Below are 20,162 nucleotides of genomic sequence, written 5' to 3'. Positions count from 1 at the left end.
TGCAGTGAGGGAGCTCACAACACAGACTGCCAGTTCTGAAGACAGTAGAGGTGTTAAAGCTAAGCCCAAGCCTAAGTACACTAGAGAGGGTCAGCCTATTTGTCTCCGATGTGAAGGGGTGGGACATATGGCCAGACACTGTAATGCACCCCAACAACCTACGAGCCAGTCTGCAACCATGTCCAGTTCCTCGCTAACGGGAAACGGGAACCCTCCATTGCTATGAGCCGGGCAATGCGAGGCAAATCAGAAGGCTCAAAGGAAGCTCTAACCAAGGAACATTTTCTAGAACATGCTGTTGGTCAGTGCCCTGAAGTAGATATCCAGATAGGTGGTGTATCCCTTAGATGTCTGCTTGACACAGGAAGTAATGTAAGCACTTTGACAGAAAGCTTTTTCAGAAATCATCTCCAGGGAGAGGATGAAGATATGCACTGTACTGCCAAGTGGCTTAAAATCACAGCAGCCAACCAGTTGCCGCTGCCCTATTTAGGCTATGTAGAGTTAGATGTACAGGTCATGGGGCTCACTATACCTGAATGTGGTTTTCTTATAATCAAAGATGATAAAACAGAAAGAGACAATCCCAAATGGTTGGATTTGTCACCCCATGGCATTATAGGGATGAACATTGCAAAACGATGTAGACAGTTAGTACTCTCAGAGTTTGACACCACTCTAGGGGGAGAGCTGGAGTCCAGCTGGAGGAAGGCCTGCCACTGCGTACAAGCTGCTGAGCTTGTGGAAAAGGTGTCTACTGCCCGTGTTGCAAGCAAACACAAAGTGCGGGTGCCTGCCTCATCCCTGACCACTGTCTATGCAAGGGGCCATGGCAAGCAGTTTGGTAGCGCATTGGTTGAACCAGGGAATGTTCAGCTCCCAGGTGGCTTATTGGTGATCCCAACTCTAGTGTCAACTAACAGCCTGGTATTCCCAGTACAGGTGATGAACATCTCACAAGAGGATGTCTGGCTTCCACCTAAGGCTAGACTAGGCATTATTAGTCCTGGCCGCTGCATTGAGGGTGACCCATGCGAGGTGAAATTTGAGCGCATATCTGCCAACCACGAGGAGGTGACTCTTAACCAAAAGGACTGTCAGGGGGCCAACAGCTGCGTACAGGACTTATTGGGAAGATTACACATAGGTGGCACACCAGGACAACAGGCCGAGGTCAGAACTCTTTTGAAAAGGTATGCGGATGTTTTTGCACTTCATGATGAGGATTTGGGGTACACTGATCGTGTGAAGCATGAAATTCCTGTTGTAGATGAAGCCCCTGTTTCTCAGCCATACAGGCGCATTCCACCAAATCAGTACAAAGAGGTCAGGGAGCACATTTCTGAACTGTTGAGAAAGGGGGTGATTCAGGAGAGTTCGAGTTCCTGTGCTTCACCAGTTGTTCTGGTACGCAAGTCAGATGGGAGTCTTAGACTGTGTGTAGACTACCGCAGACTAAACGCGAAGACCAGGCGTGATGCGTTTCCACTCCCTCGCATTGAGGAGAGCCTGGATGCCTTGAGTGGTGCAGAGTTCTTCTCAACCATAGATCTTGCCAGTGGCTACCATCAGGTAGCGGTACATGAGAAAGACAGAGACAAAACAGCCTTTACCACACCATTTGGCCTGTATGAATACTTAAGGATGCCTTTTGGGTTATGTAATGCCCCCGCGACGTTTCAACGTCTTATGCAGGCCACAATGAGTGATTTGGTCTTTCAGATTGTATTGATCTACTTGGATGATCTGCTTGTGTTTTCATCAACATTCCAGGATCACATTGTGAGACTGGAGACTGTTTTGAAAAGGCTGAGGGATACGGGGCTGAAGGTTAAGGTTGAGAAGTGCCATTTCCTCCAGCCCAAGGTCAAGTTTCTCGGTCATGAAGTGTCGGCTCAGGGAATAAGCACAGATCCTGACAAGATAAGCGCTGTGGCAAAATGGCCCATCCCTAGTACTGTGAAAGAGCTAAGGTCCTTTTTAGGATTTTGCAGCTACTATAGGAGATTCATTGAGGGCTTTTCCCAAACTGCGGGGCCACTCCATGATGTGGTGAATGTCTGTGTTAAGGAGATAAGTCCTGTCAGGGCTAAACAGCTTTTTGCTTCAGCCTGGACACCGCAATGCTTACAAGCTTTTGAGTTGCTTAAGGGAAAGTTGACTAGTGCCCCTGTTCTAGGCTATGCTGACTTCAGTCTCCCTTTCACGCTGGAAACGGATGCTAGCAGTCTTGGATTAGGCGCTGTCCTGTCTCAGAAGCAGGGGGGAAGGAATAAAGTCATAGCTTATGCTAGTAGGAGGCTCAGAGGGGCTGAGAAGAATGATCAAAACTTTAGCAGCATGAAGCTCGAACTCCTAGCGTTAAAGTGGGCAGTCACCGAAAAATTTAGGAGTTATCTGCTGGGGTCCAAGTTCACAATCATAACGGATAACAATCCCTTGTGCCACCTGCCCACTGCTAATTTAGGAGCCATTCAACAGAGGTGGGTAGCTCAGCTGTCTGTGTTTGACTTCGATGTTAAGTATCGCCCTGGCCGCTGCAACACTGCCGCTGATGCCCTCTCTCGGCAACCAACAGTTGACACGGCAGAACCTGACAGTGAGGATGCAGAATATGATGGCTCTATAGCCATATGTAATGTGCTAAGGGCAGGTACAAGTCTAGGCTCAGATCTTGTCATGGCTGGAGTTGAGGCTTGTAGGATCAGACTGCTGCAGGCCTCCGAACCAGATGGGGAAGCAGTCAGTGAGGCTGTGCTGGGCAACACCCCAACGATGCCTGGTTATTCCAATGCAGAACTCTATCGCTTCCAAGTGTCAGACCCAACAATTGGTGTCTTGAGAGAGTTTTGGAGCAGACAGAAGAGACCCACCTACAGAGAGAGAGGGGGTCTGTCTAAACCGGTACGTTCTCTACTGAAGCAGTGGCCTCGGATCAGAGAAAAGGATGGACTGCTATACCGTGTAATTGAAGATGCTCACCTTGGACAGTGCCATCAGCTGCTACTACCTGCCTGTCTTAAAGAAAAAGTGCTCAGGAGTGTGCATGATCACATGGGACACCAGGGAATCGAACGCACACTGGGATTGTTGAAACAAAGATGTTTCTGGGGAGGCATGTTTGAAGATGTTGAGCACTGGGTGAAGAAATGTCAGAGGTGTGTGTTAACAAAGATGCCTCAACCCAAAGTTCAGGCACCCCACGCTCCATTTTTGGCTACCCGCCCACTTGAAGTTGTTGCTGTTGATTATACCACCCTTGAGCGGGCTACAGATGGTCGTGAAAACGTTCTTGTAATGACTGACGTGTTCACCAAGTTCAGTCAGGCATTTGCCACACGAGATCAAAAAGCAGATACCACAGCTAAGGTTATCCTGAAAGAGTGGTTCCTGAAGTATGGGGTACCAGAGCGCCTGCACTCAGACCAGGGCAGGAATTTTGAAAGCGCAGTGATTGCTGAGCTATGCAAACTGTATGGAGTGAAGAAAACGCGTACAACACCCCACCACCCTCAGGGTAACCCACATTGTGAGAGGTTCAACAGGACTTTACACAACCTCTTGCGTACGCTTCCCCCTGAGAAGAAGCGGCGCTGGCCCGAGCATCTGTCAGAGCTGGTGTATGCTTACAATGTCACGCCGCACTCAACGACAGGGTATTCTCCCCATTACCTGCTGTTTGGGGTCCACCCACATCTACCCGTTGATGCATTGTTGGGCCGGGAGGAAGTGAAGGATGACAAACTGGACTGGTTAGCAGTGCACCAGGAGCGTCTCCAGGATGCACATGCCAGAGCCAGAGAATTTGCCGAACGGAAGGCTGCAGAGAGAGTGGTTCAGCAGCAAGGAAAGGTGTTCTGTCCACCTGTTGACATCGGACAGTTTGTGTATCTCCGTTACCGACCACCAGGAAGGAATAAAATTCAAGATGCCTGGGCAGCCCCTGTGTACAAAGTGGTTGATATCCAAGGGACAACATACACAGTAGTGCCACTGGAAGGAGGGCCGGTGAAAAGAGTCCACAGATCTAACTTGAGGCCATGCGTGGGGTCTATACCTGCACCCAACCCAAGGCTACGTGACCAGGAAGTCAGTTCTGCAGATGAGCACCAAGTGTCTGATACGGAGCTTGAGCATCCAGAGTTTGCCTTGATGGAGGAGGTCCAGTACCCAATGGAGCTGCCAGTGGCTCAGGGACCTGGGAACTTGGTTCCGACGGTCAACGAGCCTGGAAACCAATTGGAGAATGGAACTGAAAATATGGGTGAGGATCTGCTAGGGCAAGAGAGCAGCGACAACCCTGATGACCTCGAGGTGGAGCCAGCAGCTTACCTTCCACCTGGGCCAGGAAGCATTGGATTCTCCAGTGAAGAACCGGTGGCAAAACCTGTTCCAGCTCCTAGGAAAGGAAAGAAAGAGAAAGCGGAGGCCGGTCCACCCACACCTGCTACACGCAGGAGTAGGAGAGAAACTGCAGGGGTCCACACAAACCCATTTAATCTACCTAGGTCAGCATGCAATGCAGTATCCTTCAGTCCAGATGTACTCTCCCAGGTGTTAGCCGGTATGGTTCTCTACACCACCAAACTCAGGGGAATGGTGGATGAGCAGGGGGTCACCGAGGACGTTGACTCGTAGCAGGGGAGAATGTAGCCAAGTGAACTAATACTACGCATGGAAAGGGTTTAAAAAGAGGGAATTGTGTTTTTGACTGGTTGCCTGTCTACCGGAGGTCTGTTGTAGGGTTGTCATGGTGATGACTAGACCTCGCGTTTTGGGGGTATACTGTCCCTTTAAGAGCCGCCGTAAGCCAGAGCACGCATGCACTCAAGTTTGTGTCACACTGAGCGCTGTGAGCGGGAGCACTGGAGAGTTAGAGACTGCAAAAGATTCTGTGGCTAGCTACACACAAGGTAAATGTGCTAAAAAGTGTAGCATACTGCAAAATATTGTCACCAGTGTTGTAGTAGACTGTAATTAGCTAAGTTTCTTTAGCAATGACTCCATGTTTGTGACCATTTCTGTACAGTTCTTAACGCGCGACGGGTGCATGTTTAATGGTCACGTGCTGTGAAAGGGACTGAAGAGCGGGTTGGCGTGAGTAGTTACAGTGTCCTAACAGATTTCAAAGTTGTTAAGTTTGTACTTTTACTCACTTTGCATAACTCTGTATGTTTCTGTTTGATTCAGAGGGGAGATTACTTGCTGTGTGATTCCTGCGTGTGTACTTGTCCTAGCACAGTAGCTGTGTGGAGAAACCGAAGTGAGTTCATGATGTTCTCCCATAGAAATGTATGTTTAAAAGAGAGTTTACAGTGCACTTTATTGCCAGTTGACCTGCGAAGTTGTGGGATGTAAACAATGTGTTTATTTGTTTTGTTTTCTCTTTTTTTGTTGTATTTGTTTCTTGACAGGTCACTACTGTTGTCTATACTGTTTGGATTTAACATGTACATATGATAGTTACTGTTGTCTCAGACCCTGAAAGGCAGTTTAGGCTGAGCCAGTGGAATAGTTAAATTTTGCCGTTTCACTCAAAACTACAGAATTAAAACTGTGCTCCTCCGAGTACAGTCGGAGAATAAAAAAGCCCACAAAAGAGTATTTCCTGTGTCCTGTCTCATTCCCCATGACCGGGCCACATATACTTGTCCAGATCCTCCATGTTCCTCACTATCAGTACTTTTGCCTCTTCTGGTGTCCCGTTTAGCTTAATGAAAATCTTACAGTTTGTTACCCATGTATGTTGTATTTTACCGTTCTTCTTCAGTTGCCTTGCCTTCCTCGCGATGTCTGCGTTTTTTCGTGTCAGATGCTCATTAATGAAAACGTCCGTGCCTTTCAGTTTGCGTCCTTGTTTCAGCAGTGCGACCTTGTTCTTCCGATTGACAAATCTCATAATGATGGCCGGCAGTCTGTCACTCCTCCTGGGCAGTGAGTGACATGCTTCTATGTGCTCCAGGTCCATCTCTATCCCCTTGCTTTGGAGGAAGGACGCCACCTGTTGCTCCACCGAGCGGGTCTCCTCGTCGCTGGGCTCCCCGACGATCCCGGCCACCGCGCGCGCGTACGAGCGCGGCTTGATTTTAATACCGCTGATGACCACGTCGTTCGTACGGGTGTACTGCTCCAGCTCATCCACCCGCCGCTCGAGATCCATGATCCGTCTGTCCTTCTCGGCATTTTGGAGGCGTAGCTGTTTTACCTCCTCCAGAAGCCCCAGAAGCAGCTCCTGCTGTGCCCTGACTGCGGCCACGTCTCCGCACAGCGCTCCGAGGGAGGTTTTAATGTGTCTGCTGGATGTGGCCTGCTGGCTGATGGTGGAGCCTGGCTGTGGCCTACTGGCTGATGGTGGAGCCTGGCTGTGGCCTGCTGGCTGATGGTGGAGCCTGGCTGTGGCCTGCTGAGCCTGGCTGTGGCCTGCTGGCTGATGGTGGAGCCTGGCTGTGGCCTGCTGGCTGATGGTGGAGCCTGGCTGGGTCTGCTGGCTGTGGCCTGCTGGCTGATGGTGGAGCCTGGCTGGGTCTGCTGGCTGTGGCCTGCTGGCTGATGGTGGAGCCTGGCTGTGGCCTTGGCAGCTCTGTGTGTTCCCGGCAGCAACAGAAAACAACACTCTCATCACATTATAAAATTTCCTGGACTGTTTGTACTTTTTGTGATTGCTATCCTAGTGGCGCTGAAGCCGGAGCTTGTCAAACCATCATCTAAACAGGAATGTCCAAAACTCCAGTAATTTCCACTTTGGAAAACTAAACAACTACAGCCACATAAAATCCCATCCCTGTATTTCTACAGTTGCATAAAAATATCACTCAGTCCGGACCACAATCTCTGAAACAATATTATGATGGAAAGTGAACAACGCAGCTGTCTAATCGTGAGACGTCGACCCGATGAGTTTTAAGGTGATATTTTCCATTTCTACTGGCTCCGAGTCGTTTCCTTCACAAACCTACAAAGCCATCCGTTTCAAAGAGTATTCTCAAAGTGCTTGTATTGATCCTGTTTTATCTAAGTTTTCCTGCCAAAGTAGGTGATGTCAAACTCCTATATACCTTTCACTTGAGCTCATTCAAACATCACACATCTGTTAGATGTGTTGCAGGGTGGATGAAAAAAGAGCAGTGATTGTCTGTAAAGTCATAATAAGAGATGTTAAAGTGATCCAGGTACTGATAAGGGATGCGAAAGTCATTTATGCATCTGCAGTGTGATAGCTGTATCAGGCATCTGTCCTGAAAAATAGGCAACGTTCCTTTTGGCTCTCCAAGAACAGGGAACATACATACAGCTGTGTTTTGCAGAAAGACCAAAATGGAGAAAAGAACCAAAAGCAGACCACAGTCGAGTGACATTTCCGTTGCTATACAATTTTGCGCGACGCTCAGTTGTTACTAAGTTGAACAATGCGTAAGCACTTGCAGATTCCAGGTAACCTTTCTACCTGCCAGCTTCCACACATCTCTCTGTTTGTCCGACAAAACTCTTCAAACCAGCAGTTTTCTTTAAATTCAAACCTCTGTGAAATGTAGTCTTAGCAGCTGATTGCTGTGCAGTAAAGAATCTTTCCAAGCTCTGCATTTCCATTTATGCAGATGATCCTTTATTACGTGGACATGGATCTCCTCCAAGACAAGTCTGGCATAGATTATGGCAAAGCCTTTACTTTTATTGTCGGGCATTGGCCTCAAACTCTTGCTTAACAGTAAGACAAAATTTCTCAAGTGCTATAAGATTTAAACTCAAGCAGTCAGGAGTGACTGACTCATCCTCTTTGCTCGAACTTTTATATAACTACAGATTAGATCGAGAAATGAATACGCACATTGGTATTGTAAAGTGGAAAATAGGCAGCCAAATTAGCCCGCGTGGCTTAATGATCCTGGAAAACAAAGACAAAAGTGAGTCAAGGACTGGGGTCGAGAGCAGGCCTCGCACAGTGTTGTGTAAAACAGAACTTATGGGTTATTCTATTTTTTAAGACGTATCTTTTGATTCTCAGTAAATGGACTGGTTCTTATAGAGCTCTACTCTATTATACATATTTAGACTTCATTAGCAACCAAGGAGACTTTAGCATGCAGGCTGGAGCAGCCAGGGATCAAACCATCAACCTTCTGATTAATAGAGGATGTGCACTAGCTCCATGCTCTTCTTTAGAAAAGTAACATTTCCAGCCTCTGTGGTAGACCACAACAACCCAACACATCTGTCAAACAACTGCTTTGACGGACACTACCTGAGACTAAATGCATATTGCATGAGCAATTAACAAGGAAGTGAGAAAGATGAGTGTTCCTGTGCACATACTCTCTCTTACAATTGAAACTTTACTCAGAACTGACTCAGTGAGGATTTTCTCAAGAAGGTATCCAAGTCTGGGAGGATATGTACTGTGTTACTCAGACACTAACTGTGGTGATTAATCAGTGGACAAGTATGTAATAAAAATACTACGCTTATTTCTGATAACTATCACAATATGAAATTGTATAACTGATGCTTATGATATGTTGCTGTTAATAAAACCACTTATCAAAATGAAAAGCTACATGCACTGACTTTCTGATTATCAATACTGTGTATTTGATAGTCTTTTCACTCAAAATGCCACGTCACACCTTACACTCGCTGAGCTTTGTTTTTCTAAGGTGTACAGTAGCAGGACTCCTGTACTGAGGCTGTGGCGCTGGCTGGGAAACATGAGAGCCCCTCAGGAGGAAAAGGGGATTCAAATAAATCCTTCAGCTGAGGGAGAGGGAGCTCTATAAAAACTGCCCTCCATTTAAAACACTCAGCTGTCACGGCTTGTCTTTGTGCTCGGCACTATGACTGATTGCACTCTCAGCCTCTATACTGTTGGTGCCATTCTGAGAGCAGAAACGAATGAGGGGATTTTAAATGTCTGTTTGTTTGGGCACTTTGCTTTGGCATAGAGGGCTGTTATATAATTCTGTGTGATAGAGTTTTGGAAATTGGGTTTACATTCTTCTCATATATAGTAAAACCTTTTTTACATGTTGGAATTTGCAGCCACAAAGAAGTTATATAAGCATTAATATTTGCATAGAAGCCCAGCAGAAAATAACCATTCTCAAACAGACGAGCAAAGTCTAATCATGCAAGAAGTCACACAGCAACAACTCGTTATGGAACGTACAAAAGCACAAATGCTCTGTCCAGCCCAGAAATCAGTAATCAGAAAAAGAATATCAATAAATTAAATGAAATAAACAAATATCATAAATAAATAAATAATATGAGAAGAAAACACAAAAATTAGGATAGATAAAATAAAGACATTAAAGATAATTGCTGACAGTTAGTAACTGAGACAATATCCAGGATAAATAAGGATGTTTATGCATGTTTTTGTGTATTAGAGCAGCGGTCCCCAACCTTTTTTGAGCCACGGACCGGTTTATATCCGACAATATTTTCACAGCCCGGCCTTTAAGGTGTCGCGGATAAATACACCCAGGGAAACCGAGTTAATGATAAAAACAATTTAAAAAATAACGATAAAACCCCTGAAAACCATCAATTTCACACCCAAACCTCAACTCTTGTGCCCCGGTATACCAAACGACTCACAGACCAGTACCACTGTATTAGAGCCCCGACTTCAGTTAAAGCTTTATGCAAGGAGGAAAAGGATGAAAATTTATTAAAATGTAGTTTTTTCCTTTATGTTTTCGCTTCTTTGGTAAAGGGAACCCCTTTTCTGATGATAAAACATAGCCACGAGTTTCTGAGGTGCAAATTTAAATGTCCCTCCATGACGAGCGAACGCCTATAACTATTATCTTCTCCTCGCCTTTGGTGTACTACGTATGTGGCTGGTCCCTAGCCATTAGTAGAAAGAGGGTCCTTCCTGAGCACTGTAGTCAAATATGGTGGGGGGGCATTAAGTGACCCAGACGACCCCTTGATTATTCAGCAGTAAGCTTTCTTCTGCTGGGGATCTGGAAGAAGGCTCTTCCTGTTAAAAGTAAGTTTTTCCTTCCCACTGTTGCCAGCTGCTTGCTCAGTTGTGTATTGTCTTTACCTTACAGTATGTGCAGCAGACAAATATGGGATGTGTATGTGCAACTATGTGCTGCTTTCATGTCAATATGACCCAAAAATCGGAGGAACATTTCCAGAACTTTGTTGAATCTATGCCAAGACGAATTAAGCAGGATCTGAAAGCTCGAGGATCCAACCAAAGGTGTACTGAATAAAGTGGTCGCTGAGTGTGTTTCACTCAAATTGTCTGTTTATTTTGCTGAAACATCATCCAAGATAGCAAAATGAAGTAAAATATTCCGAGTAGGAATATCACGAGTGACTTATGGAAAACTCCTTTTGTTTTCATTATTAGAATTACTCTTCTTAAGGGGCTAATTTGTCATAATATGTCTACCCATTGATATCTGCATTAACTTGGTCAGAGATGTTGTGATTCAGGCCCCAGAGGAGAGGCCTTTTGACTTGGCTGACTAATTAATTAACTTGCAATTATTTTCAGCAGTTGCACGGCATCATTTTGCCTGTTTCCACTTATTACATTTACATCATTTTCATCAGGACAGAATCTCAGTCCTGTTTTGTGTCAGTTGTGTGTGTGACACTCACTGAGGGATTTAACATTTTAAAACATAATTACAGTCTTTAAAAGACAAGATTTTTCATGCTTTTTACACCTGGATACGACAGATAGTTATTTCAAAAAAAATCATGGAACACAAATAACAGCTTTTTTTCCTACAGTGAATCTTAGGCGTGCTAGCAGCTTTTCTTGGCCCTGTTTCTGCCTCCTAGTGAAGTCTGGAAAACATATATCACTGCAGGAGGCTCCAGTAGATGCTGCTGCACACTGGTTTGGCCCAGCAGGCAGCACACCACTGTATTATGTCTCCTAATGGGAGCACCACCGGAAAGTGTCAGTCACAAGTATTTGGCACGTGCAACCCGAGGGAAGCAAAACTCTAAGCTTCTGTTTCTCCACTTTTCCTGACACAGCACATTACCAAAGGCTCTTGCACAACTTCGCAAGACCTCCAATGGAGTGTCACACAAAATGCTGTAGGGAAGAGATGGGGGGGGGGGGAGCTAGACATGAATACCGGCAAGCTTGCGTCTGGCTCCTTTGGAGAAACTGCTCTGCTGTACGTCGTTTCATATTTAAAGTCTCATCCATCAGCGGCCTCGGTTGGCTTGTGCTAAATCTCTTTTCAGCAGATGACAAAATATCCTAAAAGGGCCAACGCTCATAGACCCCACCATCTCCAAACACACATTGCATGATTGGATTGTCAGTTTAATCGACTTGTTGTGACACACGGAGCTTGGTACTGCATATCTCTTATCCTGGAGTCGCAATTTTGATGCTGGTGTGCACATTGGAAAGATCTTAGTGTAAATATCAAAATTAAACCAAAATGTTAGAGGAAACATCCTCAATAAATGACAGGAGGTGGAATGGAGGGGGTTAGATATTTCCTGGCGCGCTTGTCATCCAATCAGCAGTGTCTGAGGAAAGTTGTCAGGGAAAACAAAAGGACTTCAGTGCAGGGGTGCTTCTTGGTGCACTCTCTCTAATTGAACTGCCAGTTCGTCTTCATGAGCATTTCAAGTTTGTTGAAAGAGATTTTGACCTTTCTGTTGCTTTGGAACATTACTCATCCCTCGGCATGTCTTAAAGCTCTAGATGGAAGTTTTTCTTCCTCTCATATATCTGGAATAGTTAGTGAAAGAAATCCCGAGTTAGCTTTCAGAATTGGATTTGGTCAGTGAAGCTGCACTAATAACCTGTGCAACAGAGTAAAACTTGCTGACACAAAAACACATTATTCATGATTTCTTTATCTAGCAAATTAAAACCTTATACCTTATGTAAGCTGGTGTATACTGCAGCTTAAGAAACACAAATAAATGAAAGAAACCTCTTTTTAGAACCAGCTGGAAGCAATGGAGCAGATGCAGGAATGCATCTGAACATGTGTTTTTGTTTAGTAGCTTTATCTGTTACCTCTCCCCAGAAAGGATCACACCGATTCCTAATGTGTTACACATCTATGTCCACTGTCATCTTGCTTCAAGATCTAATAGCGTAAATGCAACTCTTTAGATCTGTTCACCGACTTTCAAGCAGATTCCCGTTTATACTGTCCAACTTGCCAACGCTCCCAAAGTGGAAAATGTTGCCTGCAGCTGTGTGGCGACATGGTTGCGAGTGTTCCTCGTGTGCAGAACAAATCACAAGGCGAAATAAAGTCCCTGACATTTGTTTCTGGCAGCTGATCAGACATTATCTGATTGCCTATATGAACTGCAGAAGTGCAACATGATATTGTTGCTGATAGTGTCATAAGGAACATGTGCGTATTTCCATTTCACGCTTGAAATACTTGGTTGCACACCGTAAAGAAGCTCTAACATTCAATGATCTGTATTTTACTCGTGGTGTGGTATGCAAAGTAATTATTTGCAGCTGAAACAACACTACATTCCTCCTAACTCGGTGAATAAACCTCCTTTTTTTTCATTGGGGGAAACCGTTTTGTCCAACCTGACATCCACCCTCACCTCTCTTCAGAAGTGCCGGCCAAAAAATGCAGCCTCTCCATTTGGTCCCCTGAGACATAACTTGAGCATAGTTCAGCTTTTACCGTGAATGCTCAGACATGACAGCAAGAGTTACAACTCCACCAGTGGAGGGAACCACCGATGTGGGGCATGGAAAGAAAATGTACAAAAGGAAGGGGGCGGGATGGGGTTCCCGTTACTCTCCAAGGGTGACGTCCCGATATTTTATGCCCTTTTCAGAGAAATCACCTCTTTTTGTGAGTTGGGGAGGTGGGGAAGTCCTAAAAACGTGTGGAAAATGTTGGAATCTTTGTTTGGCGAATAATTTCTTCTCTTTTATAGATGTTTGAAAAAAATGAAATAAAAACCCTCACCACGCAAATAAAATCGAATCTAAAAAACAAATATTTACTGACCGATATTTTGTGAAATAAACCTCACATGTGGCACACACATTGAGCAAGAATTGCTCACCTTTAAACCTGTACACACATAAAATTACTCTTGATGTTGTTGTTGTGTTTTTTTAATCAGCCAATACTCTTAATAAATAAATGTAGTTGTGATTATGGGAGAAAGTTTTGGCAACAATGAATCTGTGCTGACAGCGTTCCAGTCGGCCTGATGTGATGTACATGAGACACATAAATTTAAGCCCCGGGTCTTCGAGTGAACATCTGCGTGTTCTGGCGTGTCCCACATTGCGAGTGACTGGAAGTGATGCTCGCTCCCTCTGAGACCTGCTAAAACTTTTCGGAATTAATCTTTTTTCACAACATGCGTGTTACCCAGAATTTAGCCAGTACACAAGTCATCGGTTTGGCTCGATAAAGCACAATAACATAGTAGTAATGCGCTTTTAAGGACATTGGCTCAGTGTTAGTCAGACAATAGCAATGTACCATGAAGTTTAATTGGGATATGTAACACAAAGTCCTGGTCAAAGGTAGCACCTGCTATTCCTGTTAGTGGTGTGAAATCCCCACTAACTTCCATTAATCCCAAAAAATGGAAAATAACAAACATTAGAAATAATTTTTTGCTAGTGCGAGTCGGGAATGGAAATGACTTCAAAGAAGGAAAATACATGTATTATATTCTCCACATGTCTGAAAGTGAAGCCAGGGCAGAAAACATGAAGAGGCTCATCATTCTATGTGTTATTTTCATCTTAACAGGACTGATTACCCAGCAGCCATGTTCAGCTCTGTACTTATCGCACGGCCGTATTTCAGACGCTGTTGTGGCGGTTCACTGATGTTGAACCGTGGGGAAAACAATCAGTCACGGTTTGTTTTAGCGCCCTCCAGAGCAACCAGGGCAACACAAAAGTAAGCTCAGACCCCAGGCTGCTGCTGCTGAATACAGCTCAAGTTTAGACAAGTTATTGTATGTGACCTCTTAAACCTGGCATTACAATAAATCACCTGTTATTGACTTCATAATAATGCTATATGTTTCATTGTAATGGAGGTGTATGAGGGCCTCCGTTTGAATCATATATTTAATCGTTTGCTTGCAAAGGATTCCTTTTTCATCACTGTTGTTCAGTAAAACAAGTTAAATCACATTGGGCTTACAATACCAGAACCCCTTGTTGTAAGTCACTGTTGCACATACTTGATGCCTACTGGTGGGAACTTCCAGTTCTCAGAGACCCTTTGCAAAAGTGGCTGAAGGAATAACACCAGTGAGGAATTGCATTGATGGCTTTTCAAGATGCAGGGACTCCAAACAGTAGTCCGCTATTCTTCCTTTAAGTGCTCTCCAAGCTGTAAAGAGGTGCTCGCAGGCCTCGTGGTAACAGATTCAGTTAGTGTTGAAAACAAAAAAATAAAAAAATCCAAGACGATAGCTGTATTTGGGTACATTCTTCGGCAGCATTCCCAGACACCGACAGTGGCTTCAGTGAAGTCAGAGACACTGGTGAGTTTGCCAAGTTTAGCTAAAATACAGGAACAACTGACAGATTGTCCACGTTGGTGAATGATGGAAAGATTGGAAAGTAAATGGAATGAGATGGTAAGCACGGTAACCGAATCAAGGGAAAAAAAAGATAGCACGGATCTGTATACAGTATATTGAATACTTTTGCAAATGGTTTTTTTTGGGTGTAAAGGTGTCTCAGTGGTACTTTGCCTGTTTGGCAGACGCAGTTTCTGCTGACTGGAAGAATCATCACAAGCAGTCATAAATTTAAAAGGGCCCTTGTCTCTATCAAGCACAAAGAACATAATAAACAGAAGCTGCTGTTATTAATTAGTTTCTTCACTGTGGACCTGACAGAAACCGTTCATCCGTTTCCAGGAGAAGAGCGGTGGAATGGCCTCAGATGGCATACGCCCCAGAACACGGTGGACACTTACCTTACTTAGCCAACCGTTTTGAATCAGCAGTAAATACTCCATGGTACATTTACAGACCCTAAAAGTGGCACCAAATGGAGAAAAAGAAAACTCTCAAAGTAAACTGGGCAGAATTGTAAGAGTGCGTGCCATCAGTCTTCACATGCAAATCTCTGCATAAGGACAGCATGCAAATATGGAAGGGTAATATTTTTCCAACGTATCCCCAAAAACCCCCAAACATACATGAGGTGTCAAAGATTTGCATATAGATGTTAAGTCATGTGAGAGATAAACTTATCATGTTGAGTCTGAGCCAGAGATTCCTGAACAAATGGAGCACGAACTGATGATCTATAGCTTAAGGAGAATCTGTGCAATGAAGCGTTTTGAAAATATGAAAACTGCACCTGGTTCTTCTCAGCGAAAACATGTGTAAGAATGTAAGGAATAGGATGACTTTTGCCTGACACCCCAGGCTTTTACATCATTAAAAAACAGCAACAAAAAAATTTAATTTAAATCAGCGTACTTGCTAGCATAGCATGCTAGCAACATGCTAACATACATGGACAATGCACCCTGGAAATTTGGGAGGAGCAGCATTACACTTTCAGTTTATTTATTTTGATCAGTATCAAGAAGGTTACAGCATCTAGAACACCGTGCTGTAGTGGATTTGTTGTTGTCTTCAAAGTAGGTCGGCCAGGTGCCATGACTTGCTAAAGGATAATGAATGTCCCTGTGCACTGGTGGGTAAAGGGATTGATGCCTAGCTTCTCCCTCTTGGCTCAATCCTCTCTGATAGTCTCACCTACATAATAAAGAATGTTTATCCCACACATGACCCATGCTTTCCAAGTGTGCATACAACTTGGTTTCCACACCCTCTTATCTCAAAGCACACACGTGATTAAGTCTCCACATGGGTCTGCAACAGGTCTGTGTAAAGCAATTCCACAAACAGACACGTGATCCAGGGATGCATGCATGTGTAACTTTGTTTTCTTGAACTTTCTGCTAGTATATTGAATTTGGAAGTGATATTTTAACCCTTATAAATGAGAACTGGTCTTTTTTACCCAATAATGCATTACTTTTACAAACATATTTACTTTATTGGCATCATATTATTTTGGTTTTACAGCCCACAATTTTTGAGTTAAGTGCTGGAAAAAAATTTAAAAATGCAAAATTCTAAATCTTTCTTGCACTGACACAATCCAAGTATACAAAAGGACAAGCAATTATACTGCATGTATTTTCAGTCTGGGTGGGTCAATAATGCTACTGCTTATCAAGTGGACAGAAAGGAAATTCTTCATTGTCAAAGCAAAGTTGAGTGCTTATCAGTTAACCCATCCGCCCATGGTTCGTTTAATTTTCAGGGTCATCGCAGTCTGGGACAGTAACAACAAGGCAGATATAAGCAGACACAACATCCCACGATATAAATGTTAAAAGGAATGAACTGCATTTAAAAACACCCTTTTTCCCTTTTTAAGACTTAAAACATTCAAAGTCAAAAAACTAACCACCGCCAATCTGGCTGCACATGCAAGTGCAGTGTAAAGGCCAGCGAGTATTTTGGCTAAACTTGGTGAAAATATATGGTGGGTGATAATTTACTTTATCTGTACAGCATGATTTAATTAGTCTGTCAAGATTGTATTGACTTAATGCCATGAGAAACTATTCATTCAATCTCTATTTTGGAGTTTAATGCTGTTTAGTTGAGAATTTGGAAGCCTATTTGGACTGACTTGCTGTTTGGGTCTTCCGAGTTGACTTTTTTCCAGATGTTGCAACTGACTGGTGTAACAGGACCGTCTGGGGTGCAAGGTAGCAGGAAGGAGTGAGGCAATGGTGACCAAAGTGTTGTGTATGATACTGTAGGATGTGTTGTAACCCATTTTGTAGAACACTTCCACAACTTTCCCAACACCTTTATACATGATATTTGGGAATGCAGTTGCTGTATTTTTCCACTCTTATTTACAACCAAATGTCTTAAAGGTCTAAAATTAGCTGGATAAAATCATGCAAAGAGCATTCTCTTTGTTTTGCTTTAAGCTGGACTTGTTATTAGGAAGTATAACTTCTGGTCAAACCATTTCGATACACTTTCCAAAAAGTCATTATCCATTTGTGTGGCCATCAGGAACTCCAGCCTGACGGGCCTCGGGGTCTCTCACAAACCAAACACTCTCTTGTTCTTCTTCCAAAACATCTTTAACATTCCTGGGTACAGTTCTTGCAGCTAAGGGGCTGATGATCTGTCAGCTCATCAGTCAAAGGTTTGCATTCAGCACCGCAGCAGAACAGTCATGGCACAGCAGCAAACATTCACCATCATCACTCACTGAAAGGGCCGCTTGGACAACTAGCGTGCCATGAGCAGCGTGACTGAGTCAATGTCCATCTGTAAACATTAAGAGGTTGTCAGAGCGCCTGTCCAACATAATCAGACTCTGACATCACTTGCCGGAATCATGCAGAGTCACTGAAACCAATTAATTATTTTCTTCCGTGCATACATCCAAGGACAATGTAGCTCAGTGCCACAAAAAAGTGGCATCTAAATCTGCCAAAGGTTCTTTGCAGTTTTGGTGTTAAGCATATTAACAAAACTAGTGATCAGTGGTGTGTTGCAATTGATGCAGAAATGCTTAAACATGTAATATTTTCTACACAACAGACAGAACAGGTTCTTATAAATTTCTCTTTCACAGAATATCATTTTTGCCAAGCTCGAAAGCCACCGGTAATATCCACATTTCCTTCTTTCATCCCTCCAAGGCCAAGCATGGATTATGATCAATGATTTACAACAGCCAGCGCATCCAAGTCATTTTCGTTTCCTGTCTTGTTCCAAAGACAAAACAGCTGAAAGAATTAAAACAAATAGTTTAGTTTGGCAACATGCATTCTGTTCTTTTCATAAAGATACTATTGATTCCCAGATTTCCTTGGAAGAGCCTTTAACCACTGTTAGATAAGATTCCTTGTTAAAGCATGTGTCACGCAAAATTCAATATACACCTGACGAGGCAAGAGTTCAGGATGAGTGTTAGTACTGTGAAGATTAATTACACTTTTTATCACGAACTACATTTTCTGACTAGTTGGCACATTTCCTTCTTACTAACACTTTATATTTTATTTATCCAGATTGGACGGGGGGTGTTGAGCGATTTTCGTAAGCTTGCACCACCCTGGGCATGTCTTGTGACAGATAAGATGATGACTGATACATCATCCTGCTAATAAATGAGTCTTTCATAAACATCTTTTTTTTCTCATTTAAATAATAGATTTTATTCTGTGTTTAAAAAAATAGCTGCAGGGAACACAGACTATGCCCAGGCTAAAGCTGGTATTTGACACTTGATGAATTAGTCATACAGAGTTTCTAGTGAAAGCCTCAACCTGTCAATACAATACCAGCGATGTGCTACGTCATACATTGCTTAATATCGGTCCCGTAAGCTGCCCGTTGTCAGATGTTAAGCACGCTGTTGCCAATGCGGTTGTAAACACACAGTGGATGGAAAAACCCCAGAGCGGCTTGGAGTTAATAAACAATGGAGGAGAGTTTGTATCCAACTACAAAATAGTTCAGATTTAACATTCAAGGCTTACAAGCATTCAAATTAGAAGTGAACGTCTCAGCGCTTATTTGTTATTTTTTTGTAGTAACTAAAATGGGATTTGCGCCTGTCTCTATTGTAGTGGCACCTCTGTAACACACTATCATGTTAAGTGGTTTTCTCAGTGTTAAATATAAACTCATATCTGTAAAATAAAATAAAAACTTCCTAGTGTTTTAAACAATAAATGCAGAAGTTATTTGGAACTCAGCTTGATTTGGTGCACAAAAACAGATATATTTATCCAGTAAGGCAGAGATAAACTCAACAAAATGAGGTAGTTTTATCCATGTGGAAAAAGAGCAGATTAAACACAAACGAACACCCACCCACGGACACTGCTTCTTAGCACCCCCAGTTTATAGAAACTGGCTTGGGAATACACTCGGAGTAAACACTTGCTATCTATGGACCGTTTCCGTTTTGGCTCAGCTTACTGGGTATTCATCGGTACTTGCCCCGCGCTATGAGCTCACAGTGAAATGTGTCCAGTCACACCTACATACGATATCTCCCAAATTCTTTTCCATGAAACCAGAGTCTCTTGTCCCACCTTAATCCCATTTCACATCCCCGAAGCCTTTTTCCACTTCAATAACAGTTTGACCTTTTAAAATCCACTGCTGCCTCATCACCTCCTGCAGACTTATGTTTCACTAAGGTGAGTAGTACATGCTGTAAATCCTGTATGTCACAGAAATGCCAGGGGGTTATAAAACTGTTGCATTCCTGCGGTATGTACACACTGGCCACAGAACAGGTATCCAGATGCGTCTCATCTCAATTAGAACTCCATAACCTATTTCTAGTCATCTGCTCTATTTTAGAATCAAAGTCTTCGCAGCATGCAAGACGCCTCAGCTCCCTCGTTTTTCCAGAAGCCTTTAATCTCTGCCATACTCTCGCTCTCTCTCCTCAACTTTCCTGTCGGCAAGAGTCTGCAAGAGTTAGCAGACAGTCATTTTTAGTGAAAAACGCCAAATGCAGCAAACTTTGAACAAGTCTCTGTGAAGAGGACTGTCTTTACTTGGTGGTGGCGTGGGAAAGACAAGGGAGACACAGAACATGAGGCCACAGGCACAGAGCTTTAACCTTTAACATGGTGGACAGAGATGTTGTCTTAACAAACACTATTTTCATGATTTCACTTTATTTTTTTCTATTAGTATTAATCACATTGTTGACCCTACAATATTAGAAAGAAACCCTAACAATCACACACGCTCTATGAGCAAGCACTTGGTGACAGTAGGAAGGAAAAACTCCCTTTAAACAGGAAGAAACCTGCTGCAGAACCAGACTCAGGGACTGGCAGACATCTATGGTGACCGGCTGGAGGTGAGGAGAGGGAGGCAGGACAGAAGACACGATGTGGAAGAGAGCCAGAGATTAAATGCAAAATGGTGTACAAACGCATACATCATATTTTATATGAATGCACTGGTAAATGCACCTAAATAATGGACAAAGGCGTTCAGCCACTTCTATAGATTAAAATCTGTCCAAACAAACATAATACTAATGACACATGTCATAAAATACAGCATTTAAAACAAAATAAAATGTGTTTTAGGGATTTTCTTCATGTAACGTTAAC

The sequence above is a fragment of the Diplotaxodon limnothrissa genome, linkage group LG19 (assembly GCF_057381915.1).
Source record: "Diplotaxodon limnothrissa isolate DT_005_m linkage group LG19, D_limnothrissa_male_GT1.1, whole genome shotgun sequence".
Classification (NCBI taxonomy): Eukaryota; Metazoa; Chordata; class Actinopteri; order Cichliformes; family Cichlidae; genus Diplotaxodon; species Diplotaxodon limnothrissa.
The sequence above is the reverse complement of the archived record's forward strand: the minus strand, read 5'-3'. Positions refer to the sequence as shown.